The 14,666-nt window shown below is 36.3% G+C and overlaps 1 pseudogene; it reads left to right on the forward strand.

Moving 5' to 3' along the window:
• Positions 1–2,198: 2,198 nt before the first annotated feature.
• The window catches only part of LOC139183493 (endogenous retrovirus group K member 6 Env polyprotein-like), a 44,639-nt pseudogene continuing 32,171 nt past the window's right edge, over positions 2,199–14,666 (forward strand).

Genomic DNA, 14,666 nt, shown 5'->3' on the forward strand with positions numbered 1-14,666 from the left:
ATGGCCAAAGGAGTTGAATAGACATGCAGAAAAGAATGAATATCCAAAGCACATGAAAGATCTTTAACATAACTAAGTATCTGGGGAATGCAAATTAAAACCACAATGGGGTGTCACCTCATACCTGTTTGATGGCCATTATCACAAAAATTTCTTTTCCATGGGGATGGTCTTGATCCCTGTCTCCTGTACAATATCATGAATCTCCATCCATAGTTCATCAGGCACTCTGTCTATCAGATCTAATACCTTAAATCTATTTCTCACTTCCCCTGTATAATCATAAGGGATTTGATTTAGGTCATACCTGAATGGTCTAGTGGTTTTCCCCACTTTCTTCAATTTAAGTCTGAATTTGGCAGTAAGGAGTTCATGATCTGAGTCACAGTCAGCTCCCAGTCTTGTTTTTGCTGACTGTATAGAGCTTCTCCATCTTTGGCTCCAAAGAATACAATCAATCTGATTTCGGTGTTGACCATCTGGTGATGTCTATGTGTAGAGTCTTCTCTTGTGTTGTTGGAAGAGGGGGTTTGCTATGATCAGTGTGTTCTCTAGGCAAAACTCTATTAGCCTTTGCCCTGCTTCATTCCATACTCCAAGGCCAAATTTGCCTGTTACTCCCGGTGTTTCTTGACTTCCTACTTTTGCATTTCAGTCCCCTATAATGAAAAAGACAGAACCGTTCAACTTCAGCTTCTTCAGTGTTACTGGTTGGGGCATAGGCTTGGATTACCGTGATATTGAATGGTTTGCCTTGGAAACAGAGATCATTCTGTCGTTTTTGAGATTGCACCCAAGTACTGCATTTTGGACTCTGTTGTTGACCACGATAGCTATTCCATTTCTTCTGAGGGATTCCTGACCACGGTAGTAGATATAATGGTCATCTGAGTTCAATTCACCCATTCCAGTCCATTTCAGTTTGCTGATTCCTAGAATGTCGATGTTCACTCTTGTCATCTCCTGTTTGACCACTTCCAATTTGCCTTCATGGGAAATAGATGGGGAAACAGTGGAAACAGTGTCAGACTTTATTTTTTTGGTCTTCAAATCACTGCAGATGGTGACTGCAGCCATGAAATTAAAAGACCCTTACTCTTTGGAAGGAAAGTTATGACCAACGTAGATAACATATTCAAAAGCAAAGACATTATTTTGCCAACAAAGGTCCATCTAGTCAAGGCTATGGTGTTTCCAGTGGTCATGTATGGATGTGAGAGTTGAACTATGAAGAAAGCTGAGCACCAAAGAATTGATGCTTTTGGACTATGGTGTTGGAGAAGACTCTTGAGAGTCCCTTGGACTGCAAGGAGATCCAACCAGTCCATTCTGAAGGAGATCAGCCCTGGGATTTCTTTGGAAGGAATGATGCTAAAGCTGAAACTCCAGTACTTTGGCCACCTCATGCAAAGAGTTGACTCACTGGAAAAGACTCTGATGCTGGGAGGGGTTGGGGGCAGGAGGAGAAGGGGACGACAGAGGATGAGACGGCCGGATGGCATCACTGACTTGATGGACCTGAGTCTGAGTGAACTCTGGGAGTTGGTGATGGACAGGGAGGCCTGGCATGTTGCAATTCATGGGCTTGCAAAGAGTCAGACACGACTGAGCGACTGAACTGAACTAAACTAAACTGAATTTGCCTTGATTCATGGACCTGACTTTCCAGGTTCCTATGCAATATTGTTCTTTACAGCATCGGACCTTGCTTCTATCACCAGTCACATCCACAACTGGGTATTGTTTTTGCTTTGGCTCCATTCCTTCATTCTTTCTGGAGTTATTTCTCCACTGATCTCCAGTAGCATATTGGGTTCCTACCAACCCGGGGAGTTCCCCTTTCAGTATCCTATCATTTTGCCTTTTCATACTGTTAATGGGGTTCTCAAGGCAAGAATACTGAAGTGGTTTGCCATTCCCTTCTCCAGTGGACCACACCTCTCCACCATGACCCTTCCATCTTGGGTGGCCTCACATGGCATGGCTTAGTTTCTTGATTTAGACAAGGCTGTGGTCCATGTGATCAGATTGGCTAGTTTTCTGTGATTATGGTTTCAGTGTGTCTGCCCTGTGATACCCTCTCGCAACACCTACCATCTTACTTGGGTTTCTCTTATCTGGGATGTGGGGTATCTCTTCATGGCTGCTCCAGCAAAGCACAGCCACTGCTCCTTACCTTGGACGAGGGCTATCTCCTCATGGCCACCCCTCCTGACCTTGAACGTGGAGTAGCTCCTCTTGGACCTTCTGCACCCATGCAGCAGCTGCTCCTTGGATGTGGGGTTGCTCCTCTTGCAGGTGTGTGGTAGCTCCTCTCAGCTGCCACCCCTGACCTCAGGCGTGAGGTAGCTCCTCTCGGCCATTCCTGTGCTGATGCAGCCTGACACTATCTTGATGAAAGTGAAAGAGTAGAGTGAAAAAGTTGGCTTAAAGCTCAGCATTCAGAAAACGAAGATCATGGCATCTGGTCCCATCACTTCATGGCAAATAGATGTGGAAATAGTGGAAACAGTGTCAGACTTTATTTTTTTGGGCCCCAATATCACTAAAGATGGTGATTGCAGCCATGAAATTAAAAGACACTTACTCCTTGGAAGGAAAGTTATGACCAAACTAGATAGCATATTAAAAAGCAGAGACATTACTTTGCCAACAAGGGTCTGTCTAGTCAAGGCTATGGTTTTTCCAGTGGTCATGTATAGATGTGAGAGTTGGACTGTGAAGAAAGCTGAGCGCCGAAGAATTGATGCTTTTGAACTGTGGTGTTGCAGAAGACTCTTGAAAGTCCCTTGGACTGCAAGGAGATCCAACCAGTCCATCCTAAAGGAGATTAGTCCTGCGTGTTCATTGGAAGGACTGATACTGAAGCTGAAACTCCAATAATTTGGCCACCTCATGCAAAGGGTTGACTCATTGGAAAAGACTCTGATGCTGGGAGGGATTGGTGGCAGGAGGAGAAGGGGATGACAGAAGTTGAGATGGCTGGATGGCATCACTGACTCAATGAACATGAGTTTGGATGAACTCCGGGAGTTGGTGATGAACAGGGAGGCCTGGTGTGCTGTGATTCATGGGGTCGTGAAGACTCGGACATGACTGAGCAACTGAACTGAACTGAATCACAAAAATAGGAAATATAAGTGTTGGCAGCAATATGAAAAAACTGGAACTGTTGGCTTCAGTTGGTGGGCATGTAAGATGGTGCAGCCACCATGGAAAATGGTCTGGAAGTTTCTGAAAAAATTAAAACTACAGTGTTATCTACCAATCTCACTTCTGGTATATATTCAAGGAAACTGAATTCAGGATCTTAAAGACAAATGTGTGCTCCCACGTTTATTTCAGCATTACTCAGAATAGCCAAGATATGGAAGCAAACTAAATGTTCATTGACTGACGAATGGATAAAGAAAATGTGGTGTTAATACATACATGCAGTACAATATTATTTAGCCTTAAAAAGAAAGGAATCTTGTCATATGATACAACATGGATGAAACTGGACTATATACGGTTAAATGAAATAAGCCAATCACAAAAAGACAAACACTGCATGATTTCACATATTAGAGGTATCTATAGTTATCTATTCTTAGAAAGTAGAATTGTGGTTGCCATGGGCTGGGCAAAGGGGAGTTGCTGTTCAATGAATACAGAGTTTCTGTCTTGAAAAAAAAAATTCTAGAGATCTGTTGCATGCTTAAAAATACTTAAGATGAAAAAATTTATGTTATGTGTTTTCTACCACAGAAAAGCAAAGGGGAGAGCACTACATGTAGCCATATGAAAAATTTTTCAACATTTATATTTTATGTAAATGTAACGAGGAATAGAACGTGCTACCATTTGAATTAAAGAGGGGAGAAAGATTATACATTTTCTTTGTATGTATATGTATTAAACAAATCTCAGTAAGGATAAAAAATAATTTCTCTAGGTATTAAACAAAATTGCTACCTATTATACTGGAGCTAAAAAATTTCAGTGACGTGAGACTATGACTCTCAAACACTGCATCTGAGAATGTACAAAGAATCAGAAGAAAAGCTTTAACTACAGTTTACATTGGGTAAAGAGAAATAAATATTTACACACAAGCTATAAAGCTCTTTATGCATGAAAAATAGACAGTATTTCTTTCTTTTCTAAAGAAACAGAGAAAAGCAAAAGCTGGATCTAGAGATCACAGAGATTGAGACATTATCAATTATATGACCATAAAATAACAAAGAAGCATCAAAAACACTTGAGATGAGTTATTTTTGTCCCTTTTAAACTGAATTTTTTATCCCCTTCACCTTTTAGTCACATTTCCTGAAGCCATTGATAATGCAGTTGGCAGTCATGACATTGTGGGAAAAAAATGTGTATGAAGGGCACATCAAACATACTTGGTATTCTTTCCTATTTTACTTTTTTTTTCTTCTGTGATTGCATCCTTCAAATATTGCTTTAGATGGAGCACTGAAAGCAACACAAGAATCTAGTTCAGTTAAATATCTGCTTTTAGTTCTAGACAAAAATGGAAAGATCCGGTGGTCATAAATCTGTGAACACAATTTATTGAATACATTTTTCAAGTCATTGTGGTGAGACAGGCCAAATTGAAATGAGTCTATGTGCATGTCTGTTTTATTCCATTTTATGTGAAAAGGGCCCACCCTGGCCTGGGTCCAAATCGACACGAGAGTTTTAGAAGAGTGATAAATTTTAATACATGTTAGCTGATAATGATTAATGGCCATATCACAAACTCTTTAAGAAGTTGGAGATTTAAAGTGGTTCACCACTTCTAGGTAGATTTATCAGAGAGAGTTAACTGATGTTACTACAAGGAAAATTATCTACACTAAAAGGATTCCCAGTTGGAAGTTGATTAGAAACATAACTAGTATAATAAGTATCTTTCATATTATCCAGGCTTTTTGCTTATGGAAAATGCTAGTTTACATTAAATATAATTTTATTAGTTTCACCTAATAACCAAGGTAATGGATATTAATTAAATTTGATTGGCATGATCATTAAAATTATATAATTCAGATTTCTCTTATATAGTGAGGTTATTACAAAAGCATTTTCTTTTTGAAAGTCATCATTGTATTTACAAGGAAAGTTTACATTAGCTTAATCTCCAAAGCAATGGTACATTTGTAGAATAAAATCTCCAGCAGGAAATAAAGGTCTACATATTAATGTCACTTTCACAGAATAATTTAAGCCATTATGTTACATGTTATTCCTTGGTCTGTTTTGTCTTTGTACAGTCAGCACCTGCTAAGTTTTTGTTAAAATAGTCTATAAGTACACAAAAGATTCACTTGTACTCTTTGTTTTTAATTGGAGAAAAACTGCTTTACAATGTTGTATTAGCTTCTGCTGTACAACATGAATCAGCTATAAGCACACATATATCCCTTCCCTCTTAAGCCTTCCTCCCATCCCTCACCCCCATTCCATCTCTCTGTATCTTCACAGAGCACCTCGCTGAGCTTCCTGTGCTATACAGAAGCTTCTCATTAGCTATTTTATACATGGTAGTGTATATATGTCAATGCTACTCTCTCAATCCACCCCCTCCTTGCCTTCTGCCACTCTGTCCACAAGTCCATTCTCTACCTCTGCCTCTCTATTCCTGCAATTCATTTGTATTCTACTTCAAACAAAACATAAAACAACTTTAAAAATGCAAGCTTACTTAACCTACACTTTTGTATGTCCATAGATAATAAACGTAGGCTCACTTGAGTGTAAGAACTTTCCTACATACTAGTTATGATCTTAATCAATCAATATTTTCACCTTGCAAGATTTACTAAGTACTATACAATTCACTGATTACCATTATGTTGATTTTTTTCACTTTCAAATATAACTAGAATGATACGATAATTATTTTTGCTGAAAATGTTCTAATAGCACAATAGTAAATAAGTCTTTGTTTGTAAAATAAAGCCTTAATTCCAATAAAATCTATTTTGGGGGCAGGTCATTGAGAAGACATGACCCATTGGTTGACCTTGAGTTGGACCCTGGCAGTTGGAGGCTTCCCACCTGTTCATCTGTTTTTGGAATATGTGCTTTGTTTGCCTTCCCAGTTCCCAGAAGTTGCTCCAAGGGTACAGCACTGAGATAGAAATGTGGTGCTGAGATCATCTGGATAGTATACATGACTGAACCCAATTATAACTCTATATAAACTTTCAAGGTTTCCAGGCAGGTGCAGAAATCTATACCTCTTGGGGTCTCTCATAAAACAATCCTCATAGGTAAGTTCTGCTGCTTATTAAACCTGACCTCAACCAATCTGTAGGGGTTTGCCTCTTTCCTTGGCTTCTTGCTGCCCTTTGCATATGGGTACCAGTTTTAGATAACACCTAGAAAGTTCCTGAGGTTTGCAAATTACCATCTGTTATTCTCAACTTAATTTGATGTTATCAAATATTGCTGCAAGCCATCTAATACTAATATGTCTACTATTGGGGGGACATATTATTTACTTTCATGTAAAACTATTAAAAGTCCTAGCAAAATCCTTATGAGTATATTCTTATCAACACAATAGATTGAAAATATTTCTCCCAGTGTCTCTTTTCTTCCTCTCTCACTTTTTCTAGTTTCCTTTTTCTTCTCTTCCTTCCCCAAGCCTTGTTGACTTATTCCTTCAAATGTCTCTCTTTCATAACTTTCATTATCTCCTCTCTCCTGATGAATTTGAAGGTAACATTCCATACCAAGATTGATAATTTTTACCGGTTCAGACAAAATCTCAAAGGCAGTTATTTTAGAACATTAAATACAAGTAAAAGTTTAAATGGCCACCTAATATATACATGTATGTACTGAATCAAAATTTGATTTAATAACACTATGTAAATAGGTGCCAAATTGTATTATGCTGCCCTATAGGATTATCTATAATTATATACAATGTTGTGAAGATATCTACATTGTTATTAACATGCTCAATACAGCAATAATATTGTGAAATAATAATATTGTGAAAAATATGTCAAGTAATTTTAGGAAACAAATGGAATTTGGTTATTATTGAAATCTTAGTATGGCTGTCTTAAGATGCAGTCCAACTCTGAGAAATGCTATTATCGTAATGATAGTTCTAACAATATAAAACTGAATTTTAAATTTTCTCTGCATGTTTGTAATTATAAGGCTCTTTTATAAGGGAACAAGAAAGCGTGAAGTAAATTGAGGTTGGAAATAATTTGAAGCAATAGTCCTCAAAGCATAGTCAAAATTTCTTACTTTTTTAAAATGTTTGCCTAGCTCTGTAACTGAAAATAACATATTTGTCACAACACGAGCATGCTTAATTTACCCCATGCGTAGAAAGTAAAGTAAAATAAAGTCCTTGATCATTCTTGCTGTGGGAGAATCATAAATTTAAAGCTCTTAAACTCTAAAGTAAAAATGAAGTGATTATTGCATTTATATGAAGCCTAAGGATGTGAGTTTGATGAACTACGGGAGTTGGTGATGGACAGGGAGGCCTGGCGTGCTGCAATTCATGGGGTCGCAAAGAGTCGGACGTGACTGAGCGACTGAACTGAACTGAACTGAAGAGTGTAATATGGATTTTTATAAACTAGAACAGTGATATTAGAGGTATTACATGCTACAGAGTATTGGGTTTATAAAAATAAATATGAAGCTTGAAATTTTTTAAAAAATTGCATGTTTGGTGTTAAAATGAAAATCTTTCACTTTATTTCATTCATAAATGCCAAAAATTAATTGTAAGAATTTAAAGAAATACATTATATTTTGATATTTAGGAGTAAAATATGACACATTACAAGTTAGCATATTGAAAGAAAAACAATGTCTATTATTTGGTGTTTGTGAGATTGATAGATAGCCAGATAACTGATAAATGTTGGAAAAGTCTAAGCCCAATAATTCAGTTATTCCCTATGGTTATCAGAGAAAGAAATAGAATATAAAGTTGAGCTGCACCTATAACTCAAAAATTCAAATAAAACATTAGTTAAAAAAAGAGGTCTTAGGTTAGCAATTAGTTTTCATGTTCATTCATACTAAATCTTCCACAAACGCAAAATTCATCCATTGCATAGCACTGTAGTTCCCTTTCTACATTTTAAGTTACAGTACTAATGAGCTGTGAACTGAATAGTTAGTAGCAGAGAGAAATAAAGCTTGTGTAACACACCAAATTGGCATAATCAGTTATTAAAATCATTGAGATTTTACATAATAAAGAGTAAGGATAACTATATGATAAGAATATAAGCTTTAGAAACAATGAAAGGGGTTCAAATTTTAGCTTTAAAATCATCTATTATAGATATATATAATCATCCTTTGGTAACATTTCCTTCTGCATTTCAGAGAAGGAAAATGTTAAGAAAGAAATACTAATGTGGATTTCTTTTTAATTAAATGTAACAATCTATGCAATGTTTCTGGCATAGGTTTGGATATACTAGAAAGTATTCAAGAAATATAAGGATTCCCTGGTGGCTCAGACAGTAAAGCATTTGCCTGCAATGTGGGAGACCCAGATTTGATCCCTGGGTCTGGAAGATCCCCTGGAGAAGGAAATGGCAACCCACTTCAGTTCTCTTGCCTAGAAAATTCCATGGATGGAGGAGCCTAGTGGGCTACAGTCCATGGGGTTGCAAAGAGTTGGACAGGACTGAGCGACTTCATTTTCTTTCATAAATATAACAATCTATGCAATGTTTCTGGCATAGGACTGGATATACTAGTAAGTATTCAAGAAAAGGAAATGCTTTTAAATTAGATGTGTACATTATTGTTGCTTTCATAGTTCAAAATCACTAAACTATTTGTAATATAGTATCTTTTTACCACTACATAAAACCTAAAAACTTATTTTGCCTTTCTAGCATTTTCCTCATCTTTTTTGTCTTTCATTGAAAGGTATCTTACTGAGGAAGAGGAATCAACAGTGAAAAGAGGATGAGTCATACTAACAAAATGATTTACTTTGCATTGGATATTTTGATCTAGTGGATATTTCAGTGTTATTTGGGGCTTCCATAGTAGCTCAGTTGGTAAAGAATCTGCCTGCAATGCAGGAGACCCAGGTTCGATGCTTGTGTTGGGAAGATCCCCTTGAGAAGGGAATAGCAACCCACTCCAGTACTCTTGCCTGGAGAATTCCATGAACAGAAGACGTGGCAGGTTACAGGCCATGAGATCACAAAGAGTCAGACATGACTGTGCTATCTTTCCTTTCCTTTCATCAGTGTTGTCAATCACAAAACTTCATAATACTGGATAGACTAATAGCCTTAGCTTACATCACATAAAGTTTGTCATTAAATTTGGAAATTTGCATTATTAAATCAGATCATTGAAGACCATCACCTCACAACAGTCTACTGTTTGAGGAAAACAATTTGAGAAGTACCAGAATATTTACTTTTAAGTTCCCAGCTTGCTCATTCTTTTTCTCATCACACTCAAATAAAAATGCTTTTGTATTTAAATACCAAATGTTTTCAAATGTAAAATAAGAATAATCAGTATAGTGAACAAAAATAATGGCAAAAAAGATAGGGAAAAATAGTCTCAATATTTAGTAAAAATAACTTATTAAAAATTTAGTAAAATATATTTTTAAAGAAAATATACGAAGGGCATTATTTACCATCATTATTTTAAGTGTGAACATTGTATGATATTTAGTCTTCAATTGGCATCACTTATCTCAGCAGTATAACTGTGAATCACAAATAAAATCATAAAGGCAATTCGATCATAAAACTTAATATATAATTTCCCCAAATTTGAATAAAAACTCCTTTTTTACTATGAATTTCCTAGGGAAATAAAGTCCCAAAGGACATAAAGTCTAAACAACATCCTTTAAATCTTCTCCATTAAAGTTAAAAAACAAACAAACAAACCTGGAATTTATCCTCCTCATATGTTACTCTGTTTGTTCAGTCTTAGTTATAGGAGTCTCTTGATGACTCTGAAATTCAGGCCTAACCAGTAAAATAAATAAATCATTTTTAAGGCCACTCTGTGGTTTTTCAGTCCTGCTAGCTTTCCAGTTTTAGCCAAACATGTGTAAGAGAAAGCCACAACCCACTGATGAGGCATTTCTCCCACTTGATTAAAGACCATCATGTGCTATTTGTGATACTTTTCTTTCCCTTCTAGTATACTGGAAATCTCACCTTATATTTGAAAGTAAGTGTATTTCTTTTTTTATTTTTCTGAATCGCTCTTTTTTTTTTTTTTTTTTTTGCTGAATTTCATAATGTGGACAGTTTACTCACTAGATTAGTTTCCTAGGGCTACCATAACGAAGTCCCACAAACTGAGTGGTTTAAAACAGAAGTTTATTGTTCCACAGTTCAAGAGGCCAGAAGTCTTGAGAGCAATGTGTTGGCAGAACTGCAGGCTCTCTGAAAGCTCTCGGGAATGATCAGTCCCCTGCCTCTGTCCTAGCTCTTGCAGCACCAGGGGTTCTTGCCTTGCAAATGTAGCCCTCCAACCTTCCAGCTTCACTTGGTATTTACCCTGGGTCTGTACTTTGCCTTTCCTATATGTGTGTCTGTCTCAGTACCCACATGTCTCCTTTTATTAATGACACCAGTCACATGGTAGTGGAGCCCACCATAATGACTGCATTTTAACTTGATTTTCTCTACAAAAATCCCATTTCCAAATAATGTTACATTCTGAGGTACTGAGGTAAGGACTTTAACATATCCTTTTGAAGGGGAAGAAAATTACAGGCAAAACATTCACCCATCACAAGTGAATATTGAAATATCTCATGTAAAATTGAGCCTACCTAGAAGACAACATAAGGCACATACTTCAGGAAGTAGGTTAATTCTCAAAGTAGAAAAGAATAAGAGACTGTGATACTTTCCACCTTCACATGGAATAGTGACAATTAAGGCAAGATGCCAAAAACATTCATGAAAATAAAACTTTTTCTGTGAAATCGAATACAGTGGGGCAGAAACAGTAGCCTAATATGCTTATTATCATTTGAAATGTTATTGACTTTTTAAACCTTTCTAGACTGAGCAACTTCACTTTCACTTTTCACTTTCATGCATTGGAGAAGGAAATGGCAACCCACTCCAGTGTTCTTGCCTGGAGAATCCCAGGGATGGGGGAGCCTGGTGGGCTGCCATCTTTGGGGTTGCACAGAGTTGGACACGACAGAAGCAACTTAGCAGCAGCAGCAGCAACCCACAAAATAACTGCATGTTATCTGTCTTGTTTATTGCTATGCCTCCCGTTTTTAGCACATAACATATACTCAATAAACACTTGTTACTTAGATGAATCTCTATGCCTGGATGATGGGATATTGATTAATTTAAAAATATATATAGATTTTACCTTTTCACTGAAGAAATAATGCACAAATTATGGATTTTTGCAGGTAGAAAAATAGTTTCAAAATATTAAGCCATTAACCCCTTCACCCAAGATATACCATTCTATATTAAATGTTTATTATTCAAATGGCAACAATACCCATCATGTAACTGTGGCTTTCTGTCAAGTGTAATCTTATATAAGGATATCTTAGGATAATTTGTAGGTTCCCAAAGTATTCATTGGAAAAGAGTCTGATGCTGGGAGGGATTAGGGGCAGGAGGAGAAGGGGACGACAGAGGATGAGATGGCTGGATGGCATCACTGACTTGATGGACATGAGTTTGAGTGAACTCTGGGAGATGGTGATGGACAGGGAGGCCTGGCGTGCTGCAATTCATGGGGTTGCAAAGAGTCGGACACGACTGAGCAACTGAACTGAACTGAACTGAAAGTATTCACAAGTATCAAATACAGGGAGAAATTTGCTTCCGCGTTTTTAGGAGAATAGTGTTAAAATGTGCTGATAAAAGAATCAGTTTTGAAGTTAGAAGGATTGTGTCAATTTTGAACTATTTTTATAAACTTTAATAAAGCACTTAATCTTACTAATCTTTTCCTGTGCTATGGAAAACATGATGGCAAGAGTAATAGACAAAGCATAGTTTCCTAAAGGATCAAACATAATGACTTATACAAAAATATCTTATTAGCACTATACAAACAGCAGTTAATATTTCATCAGAGAGCTCTATGTGAAGATTGTTGAAGTTCATGCATTTTTTTTTAATGCAGCGTTGACAGTGGATATTCCTGTAGCTGGAAAGTGACTGTAAATGATACTTCATAAATAGAAAAATATCATCTTTCATTACAAAGAGGTAAAATAAATCTTATTTGTAAAATAAAAGTTAGACTGAAAAATCCAGTCCTCAAATCATACACTTAAAACATCCCAAATATAAAAAATTGCCAAAGATTTCTCCATTATTTTGGGGAGGAGCTTAAAAGAGCCAACGTCATTCAGTCGAATCTATCATAGGAAACAATTCACTTGAATTCTAAAACACTATATATACATTGTCAGTCAATCTTAAAGGAAATCAATCCTGAATATTCATTGGAAGGACTGATGTTGAAACTGAAGGTCTAATTCTTTGGCAACCTGATGCAAAGAGCCTACTTACAAGGAAAGACCGCAATGCTGGGAAAGATTGAAGGCAGAAAAAGAAGTGGATGACAGAAGATAAGATGGTTGGGTGGCATCACCGGCTGAATGGACATGAGTTTGAGCAAGCCCTGGGAGATGGTGAAGGACAGGGAAGCCTGGTGTGCTTGCTATCCATGGAGTCACAAAAAGTCAGACACGACTGAGTGACTGAACAACAACATACATTTTCAAATTAGAGGTTTTAGCCTTCAAATAACAAGAGTTCTATTAGAGTATTTTCAAATTATTCAGGTGTATTTGTCTCATTAAAAAAAAAAAAAATGACTGAGTGTGGGATCGGTATGATAGTTCATCAGGGTACCAGAGATAGCAAGGTGACTTTGAGTTAGCCGAAGAGTAAAAGTAGGCTATTGTCAACAGACCAACCATTATTCAATTCCTGACTTTCCAATAATTTTTCAACAGCAACAAAGGAAGCCTGAGGACAGTGGGAAATATCTTCACAGTACTGAGAACAGAATAATAAGTCCTATCAAGTACACATCCTGAGAAAATATTTCAAGAATAAGAGTAATATTAAAAAAAAAATAAAACGACTTCCAAATATACAAAGCAGTTTGTAAGTAATAAATTGTCTCTAGGAAAATTCCTAAGATAAGTAGAAGAATAACTATCCTAGATGGAAGTTCAGTGGTGCAAGAGGAAATAACAAAACTAGTAAATATATTAAAAATTAGTTGAAGGGAAAAATGAAATAAAAGTAATATCTATTAAAAAGTAGAAAAACAAAGGGAAAAGGGTAAGATAAGTAAAACCAAATAAGGTTTTAAAAACTAATCCAAGTATATCAGTAGTAATGATAAATGAAAATAAGGAATGTAATCCAGTCAAAGAAAATGTTACATTGAATGAAATATTAAATCCAGCTAGATATGGCTTACAAACAACTGAATTAAAATGTAAGTAAACTGAAGGAGTGAAAGAGTGGGAAAAATACCAAGCAATTATAATAGAAAACATGCTGGAATGGTCACATTGATTTCAGACAAAATGTCATACAACATTACCAGAGATAAAGAGGGCAGTTGTCTAATGATAGTGGCTTATTTCATCAGAAGACATGATAATTTCTACAACATAATCCTCAGTAACAAATTTTCCACATACACAGGTCTCTTACAACCACAAGTACAGATAGTAAAATCCACATAATACTGAGAGATTCAAAAATAAATATTTCTTAAAATATGATGGATTAGGCCGAAAAAAATTTATAAGCATAAATAATTCTTAAACAAGCCAATGAATAAACTTCATCTATTAGCCAAACTAGAACACTGTCCTCAGTATCAGTAAGGATTTCAGACAGGGGTACATCAGAGATGGTTTATCTCTGCTCCAATGTGTCTGAGGCCTCACCTGAGAAATCTAAAACCTGGGTAATTAAATGATCTGGATGCTCATTGACCTATAAATCTTAAAGTTGATGTTATCAAGGAGTCTAGCTGTAGCTGTCAGAGAGAAAATGCACATGTCATCTCCCTGTGGTTAGAGTTTCCTCAAAACACTGTGACTGGGTTAAAGGTGAATAAAGATCTGTATATCTATACTTATATCATAGATGTGTGTATGTATATGCTCAGGTGCTCAGTCATGTCTGACTCTGCATGGACTGTAGCCCACCAGGTTCCTCTGCTCATGGAATCTTAGAGGCACAAATATTGGAGTGGATTGCCATTTCCTACTCCAGGGGTTCTTCCCTACCCAGGGACTGAATCTGTATCTCTTGTGTCTCTTGCATTGGCAGGTGGATTCTTAACCACTAGTGCTACTAAGAGTTGCATAACATATAGTTATAGATATACTATATAGGATATATATATATATAAACATACATATATGTATATCAATGTGATTGATAGCGAGGAACAACATAAACCAAAAAGGTAGCAAAACCATGTATGCTTTGTTTGACATTTAAGTAAAATAATTCAAAATACATCTTTATGGATTTCAGAACTAATCATTTTGAATATAAGATATTTGTAGCCTTGATTAATAAAATATTGTTATGCATAGCATAACCATTGTAGTAACTACAGGTATATCCTCCCTAGACATACCTCTTTTCATGGCA

This window comes from Bos indicus, chromosome 6 (assembly GCF_029378745.1).
Source record: "Bos indicus isolate NIAB-ARS_2022 breed Sahiwal x Tharparkar chromosome 6, NIAB-ARS_B.indTharparkar_mat_pri_1.0, whole genome shotgun sequence".
NCBI lineage: Eukaryota > Metazoa > Chordata > Mammalia > Artiodactyla > Bovidae > Bos > Bos indicus.